This window comes from Anastrepha obliqua, chromosome 1, assembly GCF_027943255.1.
Source record: "Anastrepha obliqua isolate idAnaObli1 chromosome 1, idAnaObli1_1.0, whole genome shotgun sequence".
NCBI lineage: Eukaryota > Metazoa > Arthropoda > Insecta > Diptera > Tephritidae > Anastrepha > Anastrepha obliqua.
This window is the reverse complement of record NC_072892.1, coordinates 109,056,763-109,072,415: the sequence shown is the minus strand read 5'-3', so window position 1 is coordinate 109,072,415 and position 15,653 is coordinate 109,056,763. Positions and strand designations below refer to the sequence as shown.

General features: G+C 34.9%; 1 protein-coding gene across 1 annotated transcript in view; it reads left to right on the top strand.

The window, feature by feature from the left end:
• Positions 1–12,777: 12,777 nt before the first annotated feature.
• Positions 12,778–15,653, top strand: part of LOC129235511 (DNA-binding protein RFX2) — a 72,720-nt gene continuing 69,844 nt past the window's right edge. The window contains exons 1-2 of the mRNA XM_054869398.1: positions 12,778–12,949; positions 13,032–13,230. The gene's annotated coding sequence lies outside the window, so the exon portion shown is untranslated. The remainder of the gene's footprint in view (positions 12,950–13,031; positions 13,231–15,653) is intronic.

The following is a 15,653-nucleotide window of genomic DNA, read 5'->3' as shown; positions in this document are numbered from 1 at the left end:
TGCTGATGATGATCAAACTGATAACAATAAACCTGATGATGAAGAGTACTTTCCGTCTGGTTCTAAGTTTTCAGAACGAGACATTGTATCAAATTCAGATTTTCAGGATCTTTCTCCTGATTTACATACTTCTATCGGGAAGACAATCTGAAACGCTCGCTTCTCGATTTAAACAATGGAATTTAGTTGATGACGACTTCAGATGAATGATGATGCTCGAATTTCTTACAGAGAAGTATTCAAAACTGATGAAGAAATGACAAATGTACCGTACCATACTAAACTCCAAAGGGCCGTTTCCAATGCATTTTTAAGTTTGGAACCAGTGCCGTTGTGTACTGCACCGTGCCATACCGTACAGTGCTGCACTGCGCAATACTCCAATAAATATTATGCGTTTATAATGACACTTGTTATTATTTTCATGCTTCGAAACGCATACCAAATCTCATAGTAAAAAAAGAAAAAATCTTAAAACCCACACAACTCTATTAATTTTAATTCAATTACAGTCAAATATAGCTCATTTGACGCAAAATTAAATTTACTATAACAGTAGTGTACTAAAAAAAATCCTCAATATCGGATAATATCGTAAAAATTATGTCAAAGTCGAAAAAATAGAGAAAAAATAAAAAAATTCCAAATACTTCCGTCTACAGTCTCGTCAGTTGTCATTTCAGAAAAAATGTTAACACACTGTCAAAAAGGCTTGTTTTTGTTCTTTCGAACTAAAAAAGCAAATTCGAAATCGGATGGAAATTGGCGAAGTTAGGAGTGATTGTTCATATCAACCTACTGAAAAACGGTTTTATGGCCATAAAATGAGATTTTGGGGGTGTATTGGAAATTTCAACTATACCATTATTTTCAGTTTTTCATAAGCTACAACCCTCACCATATCCGATCCAAAGTTTTTTTCCAACTTTTTTTTTTGTACCACAGTGTTATCATTGCTTAAATAAACAGAATTAACCACCGTTATTGGAAATTTTGTTCTGCCAAAAATATTTAAAATCATATATGAATAGAGCATTTTTTCTATCTAAGGAAATATTCTGCTGCAGTTTTCAGTGCCCAGAACTAACATAACTCGAAAAGATACATTGTTAGAGGTAATCAAGCTAGAGGTGAAGGTTTACGAAAAGATGTCAGAAAGATCATTTCAAAACTTAATATTTATTGATTAATAGAATAAGTATTTTAATTGATAAACTCTTTCAAAGGTTTGCAGTGAGCTTAATTATAAGAAATGTAGCGAAATTAAATTCTTTATTAATTCTATGTTTCAATGGCACTTAATGCGCGAAGTACCCTGTTTCCATGGAGCATTTGTAATTCACATTGGCAGCTCTCCCTCTTGTCCTTGTTCTTTGCTCTTTTCATTATTATTATTTGTTATGAATATCGTTAATAGAGAAAATACGAATTTAAAGCTAAGATTTCACTTAAGTTACCTCTTCCATTTGCCAGCAATAAGAAATAGTGCCAGCAAATAGCAGCAGGCCGGCGAACGGACCCTAATAGCTAGAAATATGGGGATAGAAGATAAATAAGTTGAGTCGCTGCCGAAAAAACAGCAACATACCATTAGATATAGTACAGGAGATGAATAAACTAGAATAAAATTTGGTCTGCATAAACATCAACATACAACCTTTTTCACAATATCATTTTTGGCTAACCTTTCCAATACTACCACGATATATTTGGATGGGGGGCGGAGGGGGAGTGGCATGGCACCATCCAAGACGATCAATAGCAAGGTCACACCATTATAACGATGAAAGTTCCAACCTCCTAGGGCCCCTATAGAACCCCCACGAAAAGCTTAAAAATTAGGTTTCTTACGATCGTATTTGCATCTTGTACTGAAATATCGTTGAACAGAAATATTAACCCGGCAAGCATTTAACTTAGATTTTATAATTTATACTATTTATGAAAATGCTGTGTTATCGTAAAATTTATAAGTGACCCTGGCGAAAAATTTATTATTTTTATAAAAATTTTATTTTATAAAAGGTTTTTTTGTTTTCTGTAACATGTATATAAACCTGTCTAACTTGTATATAAAAACATTTTTCTAATAGCGGTCCCCCTCGGCAGGCAATGGCAAACCTCCGAGTGTATTTCTGCCATAAAAAAGCTCCTCATAAAAAATATCTGCCGTTCGGAGTCGGCTTGAAACTGTAGGTCCCGGTCCTCTCCTTTCGCGGGCACATTGCCTCACAGGTCCCCTGTCTGGCCAGCTCGTCGGCTTCGCAGTTTTCTGCAATGTCACTGTGACCAGGTACCCAAACTATCTTTATGTGGAAGAATTCTGATGCAATCGAGAGTGAGACCAGGCATTCCCTGTCCAGCTTCGAATGCACCTTAATAGAGCCTAGGGCCCGAATGGCCGCTTGGCTATCGGAGTAAATATTTACCTTCTTAACAGTTATTACGCAAGTAAGTAGCCAGTCAGCTGCTTCTTTAATTGCGGCCACCTCTGCTTGGAACACACTGCAGTGATCCGGTAGCCTGAATTTGAGTTTGATGGGGAGCTCTTTCCAGAATACTCCTCCTCCAACCCTACCGTCCAACTTCGAGCCATCCGTGAACAGGTTAACGAGGCCCTGTCCCCAGGTGTTGCCCCCGATCCACTCCTCCCTTGGTGGAATATGGGTGGAGAAAGTTCCGCTTGGACTTAGCGAAGGCACACACTGGTCCGTCGAGGAGGGGATGAACTCAAAGTTTCTGAGGATGCTTGAGTGCCCATATGTGAGGTTGAGCTTATAGCCCAAGCCCCTCAGTCTGATTGCGGTACGAGCAGCGGCAATTCTGCCTGCGATGTCTATAGGCACCACATTTAACATTACATTAAGCGCCAGAGTAGGAGTAGTTCGAAGCGCCCCACTGATTCCAATGAGGGCAGACCTCTGGAATCTCTCTAGCTTTTTAACTGATGTCGTCCTCTCCAGTGAGTTCCACCAGACAGTGACTCCATATAACAGAATTGGCTTTATTATGGTCAACAACAACAACACCGAGACTCACACCACAAATAGGAGGAGGAGTTCGGCCCAACACCCAAAAAGGGTGTACGCGCCAATTATATATATACATATATATATTATTAACATGTATATATGCATCTTTTAAAATAAAAAAGCGCCGCAGGCGAAAATTTCGACTAAATATCGCGCGAGTTTTTATTCCAAATTTTCACTATTAATAAAAATATTTTTTTGTAACATATACTGGGTGGGCCATATAGCGTTTGCTTTTTGAACCAGCTATTTTTTTGAGAATGGTAACACAAGTGACATGTCAAATGTGTTCATAATTTACTTAAAGGTTTGACATTTACGAAATGGGACGCTATACGCTTGAACAAAATTGGGAAATATTGAAAACCTATTTCCAAAGTGGTGAGTCGTCTTCTTCTTTTCTGATTTTCACACCGGTGGCTACGTCAATAAGAAAATTGTCGGATTTGGGACTCAGAAAATCCACACGTTACTGTAGAGAAGCAAATGCATCTACAACGAGTCACTGTTTGGTGCGGTTTTTGGTCTGGCGGCATCATCGGGCCATTTTTTTTCGAAAATGAGCGAGGAGCCGCGGTTACAGTAAATGGAGAGCGTTACCGTGACATGCTCAACGAGTTGTTTCCAAAAATTGAAGAGGATGACATGGACGACATTTGGTTTCAACAGGACGGTGCAACTTGTCACACTGCCCAAGTTACACTCGAACTTATGGCTACCGTTTTTGAAAACCGAATAATCAGCCGAAATTCCGATATCAATTGGCCGCCTCGGAGCCCGTTGGACTATTTTTTGTGGGGAGCCGTTAAGGTACTTGACCACCTTGGAAAGCTAAAAAGTACAACATATTCAATAATTTTTTTTTCATGTTCTGTATAATATATTAAAATAAATTTTTTTTTTTATTTTTATTTAGAGCTTATATAATACAAAAAAAAATTGATTTATTAAAATTTCTTTTTTTAACATATATCCAGGAGGCGCCAAAGTCGAGGCCTGAAGAAAATCATGTCTTGCGGCGGACAGTTAATCTTAGAAATGGTAATTCTAAAACAAAAGAGAGAAACAAAATTTTCAAAAGGAAGGTTCCTTGCGTGAGAATTTACCACAAACTGACAAAAAAAAAAAAAATAAAAATTTGGCGGATGTTTGAAAAAAAGTTAAGAAAACACCCCTGTTTTTCACAATGTTATGCTTAAAAAGCAATACTTTATTAACTTTTTTTTGCAAAATGTGGTAAATTGGCATACAAAACATCTTAACAAATAAAACAAGACCAAAATCATTAAAATCGGCTAAGCAGTTTCGGAGATAAAGTGTCCGCCATTCGAAAAAAAGTAATTTCTGGAAAAACGCGTTTAAAGTTAAAACTTGCTATTTTCTTTCCGCTGAGTCAGCAAGTAATGAGTGCAGGATGCGCCTGATTTTCACTGATTTCACTTTGTTAGAATTCGAATTTAAAAAAACAGTTTCAGGTGATGATTTTTAAAAGTATAAGGATTGAAAAAATGTAAAAAAAAAAAATTTTAATTTTTTGAAACTTATAAGGTGGTCAAGTACCTTAAGGACAAATGCTATGCGAACCATCCAGAGACGATTGATGCTTTAAAACACGAAATCGAAGTTGCCATTCATGACAATCGAAAATGTGCTTAAAAATTGGGTTGATCGAATGGCCTACTGTAAAGCCAGTCGTGACAGTCATTTGAACGATATTATTTTTCATTCATAAATGACAATGTTCAATCTTCAAAATAAAAATAAAAGTTTGAAAAAATATTGATTAGTTTTTTTTTATAGCCGATTCAAAAATCAAATTTTACTCGTATATATGGATATTTCCAAATAAAAAAGTGCCGTAGGCGAAAATTTGGAATAAAAAATCGCACAAAAAAAAATTTCACTTTTTATGAAAATATTATTTTATCGCGATTTTTTAGTCCAAATTTTCACTATTTTTGAAAATAATGATTTATCGAAGGTCAAAGGTTAATTTAACTCTTTTAAAAACTACAAAAGTTCTATCTATCATTGTTGGTTGACTGGGTTTTTCTTTTTTTTTGTTTCGCTTTATTCTCATCCCATTATCATTCCTTTGACAGTTCGTCTCGCACATTTATTTTGCACGGTATTACAAAAGTTTAGAAGGACATTTGTAATAATAGAATTTTAATAAAATTCGTAGTATAATTGAGTAAAACTAGCATTAAATCAAATCTTGAATTAACAAGAGTTTATAAGTGAATACTGTTACTTTTCTGTGTTTGTATTTAAGTAAAATTAGAGTCTGCAAAGGGAATTTTTTCAGGGTTATGCAAAAATTAAGCATTTTTAACGTTAAATATTGCTATTAATTCTTAATGGTAATTTATAAAAAGTACTATAAATCGAAAGACTGATATAGTGACTACATTGAGTGTTATAATTTTTAAATTCGATCCACGCACTTAGACATTATAAGCAAATTTATCGTGGTAGCAATGGAAAGCCAACACTCAGTTTTTGCTTACATCATTAAAATTTAACTTTTTCTAGTCACTATTCAACGATTGTTAATTTTATTTTAGTTTACTCTTCCGTTTTGGTTTATCAGCTTGATAATAGGCAAGGCAATTGAGATTAAAAGTACGTTCACATATGGCAGATCAGCTGCAAAATTGACAATCAGCTGTCAGGATCGTTTTGAAAAGTTTTTCTTGATAGAAATTGGTTTGGTGTAATATTTTAGAGACTTAGGTTGTGTGGCCAATTATTATGAACGATTTGGAAGACAAAGAGAAGCAAAGTTAATTAAATTGCGCAATTTGCTGCTGCTAGTATCAGACAGTTGGAGGGAACGACGTCTACTTAGGTTACACAAAATTTCAATACGTATACGAAATTCTAATTATTATTATTTCATTTCTTTCTTTAAACTCCTTTTGGAGTATGGGGCGTCTAAGCTCGATATTATATAATATTTAATAGTAAACAATAATAGGCCAAAGTAAGAGCACACGCGTTTTTCTGTAATATGAATGCATAATTAATAATATCTAACAATTCTATTGAAGGTAGCGTCTCCCAACACAGTTACTTTATTTTTTGCCTTTTTGGCAAGTCTAAGGTCAGGCTGCTTTCCAGTACAAAACAAAAGAACAAAGCAAACAGAAGGAGGAAAAGCTACATGTTTGAGAAAATACATTGAAAGTCTTGGTAATATTGTGATTTGTGACATTTAAAATAATCAAACTAATGAAAACGAAGTTCCGCGTGTTAAATTGTGGAATCACAAATGAATATAAAGTCTCCAAAGGCAGTATTTTGCTTATGACGTCGTGGCAATTTTCTTGTATTTGGTAGTTAAAATTGATTTTGCCTACTTTTCTTCTTCACAAACAAGTAATTCCTCTTCTTTTTGTTTATTTATTCATGGAGCCTGACGACACAGGGAGTTCGAAAGGCGCAATCTCTTACTCTACCATTCTTGCTTACAAGTGAGGTAAAGCGCTCTCAAAATTTTGGCAAGGCGGATTTGTAGATGAGGCGACAAAACCCCAGCTGATTTTTTCGCCATAGATATAAAGAATGTCAAATGGGTTTGTTTTGTTTGTAAAAAAATATTTAAAGAGAAATATCCCAGAAGGAAATGGTGCAATATCTTGCCTTCATAAGCTATTACAGAACAGCTTCTAAGCAAGTGAAATGCTTATGTCAACAGCACTGCTCACAGAGCGCTTCCAGTGCTCCTTCTCGAGAAGTGAGTAGGCAAGGTGTTACAAAATAAACTGTCGAGCTAACGTTTGTACCTATACACATTTGTCGAAATTTACAGTAGGCGGTACAAACGAAAAAAAGTGACGCGTTCATTTCTGTAAATTTATTAAAAGTGTATTTTTGTGATGAAAAGACGTGCTTCGGAAAGTTAGAAATAACTTAAGTAAAATTTATAATAAAAAGAGTGAGTGTAAATTAAATAAATAAAAAGATGGGTAGAAGAGGAATGAGCGCGAGTTCTATAAAAAGAAAAATTTTAAAGGAACGAAATAATTTAATACGCAAACTTCAGCTATGTGAAAGAAAGAATGAAAAAGTAGAAGCCCCCTCCATAACAGATATTATAATGCTGATATTGGTTTACGTGAAGAACAGGAGAGATTTATAAGAAATCGACATGGCAGAATTACAAGCTACAGAACTAAAAACTGGTTCCTAAGTACCAACTCCCCAGATGATTTCTGTTGTACGAGTATAAGCCCATTTACCCTAATTAAAGTGACAGGCTTCTTGGATGAGGCTGGAGGACGTGTTAAAGGCTTGAAACTACAAAATTTAAAAAACTTTTTTGACGAACCACTGGAATCAATGACGTCTTTAGGCATCTGCACAGGAGAAATTAAATCAAATCTTGCCTTGCTAAGAAAAAAATAATTTAATTACATTTATTTATCTTTTTTGTTTAAAATTCATATTTATAAAAAATAAATAAATAAATAAATCATCTATTAAAATACTTATAATTATTAAAATTAAAATAATTTTTTGAAATTATCGTTGCTGTTTGGAAGTAAGATAACATCACATGACAAAGACGGCTTCCTGCAGCCCTTACAAAGTAAGCGAGCAAGAAGGGCATACTGCCAGGCGTTTGTGAAGCGCTTGAAGACAGCTCCTTCTCAAAAGCATTCTCGTACACGCGGTGGCATAATGACTTGCAATAACACCTTCTATAAGATGTTCCGTCGCAAGCGAAAATGTAATGCCTTGCGTTTTGGCTCATTTCATATAAAAAATAATTAAGGAAATCATGGAGATGGTAAGGCCCTCCCGATTCCAAAGAAGAGCTTCTGTAATCGTTTTTCACTCCTTCTTTTTTTTACTGGGATAGAAAAAAAACAACACATTAAAAAGTGTGTGTTGTATTTGGAGAAAGTTGAGCGGGGCAAAGGACCTTTCTTTCGCGTTCTTGGTAAGAACCGAACTTGCACATGTATGAAAATAAGCAGCTTATTTATATTTACTTGATGAAATCCAAAAACATGTACATGTACATATATTTTTACTTATACAGCGCACGCTCGATAACGTGGGTTAAAAAGGGTTCACGTTTTGAAATGCCCAAAAAACTAAGTAAATATATTTTTTCACATTTAAATTCACATTTTATTCTTGTTTTCGTAACATATTAATTGAAAATTAAGTCATACGATGGTTTTATTTAAAAAAAAATCAGTTATCTTTTTTTGTATATTCCGTTTTTCTAAAACTTGAAGCGCAGCTTTCTCCCTTAACCGTCTTAGCACACTCATATCATTTTGATCGACGTCTTCATGACCAGCCCTTATTAACGCCTTGTTGAAAATTTCAACTTCAGCTTCAGTCGGCTTAATTTTCTCCAGTTGCTCTGATACGCTGTCATCATCGGATTCGTCCTCTTGTTGATGATCGTCATCTGTATTGCCCTCCTCGATATCATCATTCCATTCATGAATGGCTGGTAACGTGAATTCAATCTGAAATTTTTAATAAAAAAAATTTTTTCAATAACCCACATACATATCTTTGAGCATATCTGCGAACCTCAGGATTTAAACTACTATGGAGATCGACGGTGTTGCTCATCAAGGAGCGAAGCTCAGCTTCCCATTTTTCTTTTAAAACCGCCAACGGAACATTATCTTCGGGACCATCATTGTTTACCGCAAAATTTAAAATACTGTTCCAGCTAATGTTGCTTCACCAACACGAAACCAAGCTACATCCATAAGATTTATAGCTGTTTTTATGTAAATTTTTTTCAACGACTCGAGCAAATCAGACCAGAACCAGTTAACCTTAAAAATCGGACAAAACTTAAAAAGAATATTCACCTGTGGAACAAATGACTCATACCGTACCTCTTCTTGAATCCTTGGAGCCATCCATCACTAGCGAAGGAGTTTGCTCCATTTTCTTTAAATTTTGCATGCAGTGTTTTTGTCTTTTCTTTCAACATTAGAGCAATTAAGGGGCAGTTTTTATCTCGCATTCGGATAAACCAACGATAAAGAGTTCTCTCCATTTTAGACAACTCAGAAGAACGCAGTGTTTTTCTATTTCTAGGTCCACAATACGGGTTGTTTACGCTTTTTAAAATCGCTTGCTTTTTCGCTGTAATGTTACAAATTGTTGATTTAGCAACATTATATTTCTTTGCTAAAATCGTGACAGATGAGCCGTTTTTTAAAAAGCCGAGAATTTTAGCCTTTTGTTTTAATGTCAAGCACACGGTTTTTGTATAACTCATTTTCACCAGAAAACATAAGACGAAACACTCTTTGCAAAACCAAAACCGCGACTGAAATATTTTACTCCTTACTTGCAATTACGAATAAAATGCCTATTTTATAATAAGGGGATTCGCCAATTTCAGAATTACTTGAGATCAATGTAAACTACATTCAAATAATTGTAACGTTATTGTTCATGTTATAGAGCTTTTTGGGTTTGTTCACGTTTTAGAGTAGTCAATGCACAAAAATTTCTGCTCACGTTTTGAGTGTTCACGCTTTAGAGCGTTCACGTTGTCGAGCGTGCGCTGTATACGGATGCTATCAACTATAATAAATTCGCCTCTACAATTAGAAGGTGAATTACAAATGAGATAGCGAATTACGAAAGGAAGAGCGAATTACGTGCCGTGGGAAGATAGCATAAAAACCGTGAACTGTAATATTACAGTTTAGGGTGATTTTTAATGTTGAATCTAAGCACAATATATAAATTTTACTTATTTTACGATCGTAGTTTAAGAGCATTAATTTTCCGATGATTTGTATACCTTTTTTCACTATTTACTCAGTTTTTCAATATTTTTACTTTGACTTGATTATTGTTTTCAAAAATAAAAGAAGAAATTATATACAGTGGCTCAATAAAGAACTCGGACAAACCTTAGTTAAAACTTTGTATAGAAAACACTGCTAAAATAATGGCAATTTGAAACAATATATTTCGATTTCTAAATGCTTTATTTATATAATTTAAGAAATAACAAAAACATAAGATAAGTCGTGTGCACTCCTTTTTCAATAACAAAAAACTTTCAAAATGAGGAGAATTCACGCCAAAAAAGAACTCTGACATCTGGCATCACTTCGTAATTTCTGACAGTTTAAATGGGGAAATCCCATTTTTTAAATTATATATAGTTAATTGAGGAACGATCGACAGTTTTGGAAGTAAATTGTGTCAAGAAAATTGTGTCAAGTACGCATTTTTTTTCTTTTTTGTAAAATGAGTCGACAACGTGGCCAAACTTCGGTGGAAGTGCGAAAAATAATTTTTGAGCAACATAAAAATGGAAAAACCATGCGTGACATCGGAAAACTTGTAAATCGACCGCGATCAACTGTATGTGACACCATAAAACGCTTTAAAGAAACAAAATTTGTAGAAAACAAAGTGAAAACAGGACGGCCAAAGCTTTTTACGGACACTAACGAGCGGTGGATAGTAAACCAAGTTAGAGCAAGTCCTCATTTAAATGATCCAAAACTTACAACACAAGTTATAGAACATCTTGAAATTGACTGCAATCCAGAAACTTTGCGATTAGTTCTAAGAAAAAACAACCTCAATGGCAGAGTCGCAAGAAAAAAACCCTACATTAGTAAGCAGGCGGCCGCCGTAGCCGAATGGGTTGGTGCGTGATCACCATTCGGAATTCACTGAGAGGTCGTTGGTTCGAATCTCGGTGAAAGCAAAATTAATAAAAACATTTTTCTAATAGCGGTCGCCCCTCGGCAGGCAATGGCAAACCTCCGAGTGTATTTCTGCCATGAAAAAGCTCCTCATAAAAATATCTGCCGTTCGGAGTCGGCTTGAAACTGTAGGTCCCTCCATTTGTGGAACAACATCAAGACGCACACCACAAATAGGAGGAGGAGCTCGGCCAAACACCTAACAGAAGTGTACGCGCCAATTATTTATTTTTTATTTTAGTAAGGAAAATAAAAACAAACGAGTTAATTTTACAAAAACCTATAAAAATAAGGATATTGAATTCTGGAAAGATGTGATATTTTGCGACGAAAGCAAAACAACATATTCAGATCAGATGGGCAGTCGTATGTATGGAGGAAGCCAAATGAGGAGCTGAAAGAGAAAAACCTGCGTGCCACTGTTAAACACGGTGGCGGTTCAGTGATGGTTTGGGGATGTATGTCTACCTCCGGACCCGGAAATCTTGGTTTTGTTGATGGCATAATGGATCACAAGCGATATCTTTCAATTTTAAAAAGAAATTTAATTCAAAGTGCTGAAAAATTGGGTATAAACGAACAATTTTATTTTTACCAAGGCAAGGACCCCAAGCATAAGGCGCTTGATGTTCGCTTGTGGTTGATGTATAACTGCCCGAAAGTGCTCGAAACTCCACCACAGTCCCCTGATATAAACGTCATTGAGCATTTATGGGCGCATTTGGAGAATAAACTCAAAAATCACAAAATTTCAAACAAAAAGGACCTCGAAGCTGCTCTTAAGGACGAATGGGCTAAAATTGATCCTTCCGTTTGCAGAAATTTGGTGGAGTCAATGCCGAAACGACTAAATGCTGTTATTAAATCCAAAGGGTTTCCCACAAAATATTAATTTTTATTTTTATTGGCTTTTAAAGTAAAATTAATTTCCATGTCCGAGTTCTTTTTTGGCGTGAATTCTCCTCATTTTGAAAGTTTTTTGTTATTGTAAAAGAAGTGCACACGACTTATCTTATGTTTTTGTTATTTCTTAAATTATATAAATAAAGAACTTAGAAATCGAAAAATATTGTTTCAAATTGCCTTTATTTTAGCAGTGTTTTTTATACAAAGTTTTAACTAAGGTTTGTCCGAGTTCTTTATTGAGCCACTGTATATATACATAATAGGGGCGTACACCCTTTTTGGGTGTTTGGCCGATCCCATCTTCCTATTTTGTGGCGTGGGTGTTGACGTTGTTGCACAAATGGAGGGACCTACAGTTTCAAGCCGACTCGGAACGACAGATATATTTATAAGAACCTTTTTCATAGCAGTAATACACTGGGAGGTTTGCCAGCGCCTTTTTCTTAATTTTGGCGGCCGCCGTGCATAAAAATAAAAAAAGTTAAATGAAAACGTAATGGAAATTTTTTAATAAGAGCAGAGACCACAAATCAAATTATTTTTACTAGACAGAATGAATTTTCTCGCTTTTTAGCTACGAAAACATCAATTATTCGAACATGCTTATGTACTGAGAATAGCAGCAAGAGAATTTTTTATTATTGTTTTGGTCATTTTTCGAACTAAAAAATACTCCATTCTCCGCATTGAAACAAGAATGTGAGTGGTAGAAAATGCACAAAATACGCAATACTTTCAAATACACCATCTAATTGTATCGTGAAGGCACCAAATAAGTATTGCAGCCCAGCCGTGGTTGCATGATTTTAGTAACATTTTAGCCAAGACTCAAACTTTTCTGACGCGCCATCTATGCGACAATAGCTCATTTAACAATCAAATGACAGACTTGCATTTTCAGAGAGGCAAACAAATGCATTAATATTTGTTAGGTAAGATTTTTTAGTACATTAACAAATTTTTGCTGCAATTGTATTGCAAAAATTTCTCAATTAAACTAATCGGCTTTATTTCACTCTCAAACTTATCACGCTTGTTACCCTGTGTTTTGTTCCCATAGCTCTTGAATAGTCAGCTGACAAAAACAACTTTAATAACTTTTAATAGAAACGGCCGAATGCAAATTATTGCAGCGTTGTCAAGGAAACTAGAAAAATAACATCGAGCCAACACAAAAACTTACGACGAAACATAAATTTCCTTCCGGTCCACTAAGCTCAAGAAAGGACTAAGTTTTGTTCTGGCCAAAACGCATTCTTTGGACTTTTCGTCCAGTTGTGTCACATCGCAGTAAGTTCCATATTGTAATTACAAATAAAGCGTCAATTTGCAATTAACAACAATCAATTGGTGCTAATTGCATTTATTGCAGAGAGACACCACGCCTTCGGCTAACAGATTAGTCTCATACAATTGAACCTACATGAACGCACAATACGGCCTTAAAATACGCCTTATTATATTTTTTCGGAAGGAAAAATAAGTCATTGCTGTAAATAAAAAGTGGACACTTGTGACTAAGGATTCTTATTTCGCCAGAAATCAGGTGCATTACACCAGTAATAAGCAAGGTAAGCTTGGCAATAGTGTTTTTAAGATATGCTAGGGAGCTGCCAAAAGGAGATAACATAAAACGTAAATATTGAAAATTATTTCCTGCACCAGGAAGTATATTTAAAACTAGTACCTTGTTAGAGAATGTTCCTAAATAAAATCTGTATAATCTGACGGAGAAGTAAAATTTTAAAACACTATATATGTATGTACATACATATGTGTTAACATGAATGTAAATATGTGTATAATAGGTTGAAATATTTATGTGCATCAATACATTCTGCTACTAACATACATGCGGGTCTCCAAGACACCAAATTCGTAGAAAGACAAAAGACGCTCATGACAACGTTCCCATGGCAGTCGGCTCTACCTTACCGGCGGACAAAGCGGCTGCCGTTTCCGAATGAGTTGGTGCGTGACTACCGTTCGGATGCGCACAATTTCAAATTTCCGTGCATGAAACACTAAATTTTAGAAAAAGCGGTCGCCCATCGGCAAGCAATGGAAAACCTTCGAGTGTATTTCTGCCATGAAAAAGCACCTCATAAAAAAGCATCGGCCGTTCGGAGTAGGCTTAGAACTGTGGTCCTCCAATTTGTACAAAACATGAAGACGCACACCAGAAATTGGAGAGCTCGTCCAAACACCAAGTAAAGGGTGTAATCGCCAATGATATATGTATGTACATATATGCATAAAGAGCTATCACTTCAGCAGCATTCCCCAAACATTTTATGGGGAGTGTTTATGCTATTACAACAACAATTACGTTCCCACTACAGTTGATTCTAAGTTACCAGGACAACCCGTACTTATATTCGACAAACGACTGTCACTTCATTTAAGGAGTAATTCTTAAAATTTTACGGGGAATATTTTATGATTTTACAACTACAACGCGCCCCACAAATTTGAAGCGAATCTCTGCCTTAACAATTTTCTAGAATGTATGAATTTTGGGGTATATTAAAATTTATCAAGATGAATTTAATGTAATTTGCAATTAAAAAGCATTCATAATCTTGCTATTTGAACTATTATTCAATATTTCAAGATGCATTGCTTATGAACAAAATTGTTGAGCTTATCGTACTTTCCTTGTGAACATAACGTTTCCGTGTGCACACAAATCTTTACAATACGAACTACATAGAAAGAAAACTGGGGAAAATTTACTTTTGTACAGTAATCATTTCACGGAACTTTTCTATTTTATGAAATTCTAAAATGGAGATTCATTACCTCGGTTAAACATTTTTCAATCCATTGAAAACGAAGTTAGAAAATTTGTTTCTATTATGTATGGCAATTTATGGGAATAATTTGTTCATATGGAACTCACGAAAAGAACGTGTACGTTAGCGTTAATGCGATTAGATTTTCTAGTATAAAAATTACTAAATACAGTAGGTTCTGTTTTTATGCGGTAGATACGTTCCGCAAGAAACAGCATAAAGAAAAAACAGCATAAAAAAAGCTACTAGTTCTATAGTAAAACTATAGATACGTTTCAAATGCTAAAACCGCATAAATCTGAAATAATCGCATAAAAAAGGGCACTAGTCCCATATTATTACTATAGATACGTTCCATAGACCGCATGAATCTGAAATAATTAAATAAAATCGCATAAACAAAATATTGTATCTTTGAAAATTATATCTTTATATATCTTCCATACTTGTAGGGTTAGCATTTCTGATGCAATCTGTGATGAGTTTTTGCTTAGCTGGTTTAGAATCTTGTTTATATGTACAATTCCCCATAGGTCGACATGCATTTTGTAATTTAAAAAAAAACCGCACTATTTCAAAACCGCATAAAAAAAAGCCGCATAAAAACAGAACCTACTGTATTGAACAAGCACATATTTCGCATACAACGCACTTACCGGCAGAACCCTAAGTTTACCATACTCCTCTAATGAAAAATAAGGGCCCATTTTCTTCTCCTGAGATATGTACTGTTAATAGATGCCGCTATGAATTTTGTTATTATTTTGGCAAACGTGTGATATATTGATACGCCACTTTTTAGTCCATCACTCAAAAATGAATTTATCTCGAGCTATGTACGCTTGTTGAAATCGATGGGTGTACTGTTTTCCCGAATAAATATTGCCTTGATACAATTGGCCATAACAATTACCACATTCATATATTGGTTATCAAAAGTGTTTAAAGTGTAAGATCATAGTATATCAAAATTGTAGTAACTTCCACAAAAATATTCGTCAGTAAGCATTGAAATTAAATTTATATTATGGCTTAATTATAGTTTAAACACATTTTAAGAGAAAGGCTTCTCCACGATGTGAAATATGTTTAGGCCTATTTCAATGTTCCCTTCTTTGCTTAATCGATATTTTTGATGTAAAACCGCAAACTTTTCGATGTGCTCTGCTGAGAATTACTTTTATCAATTCCCAAATTCC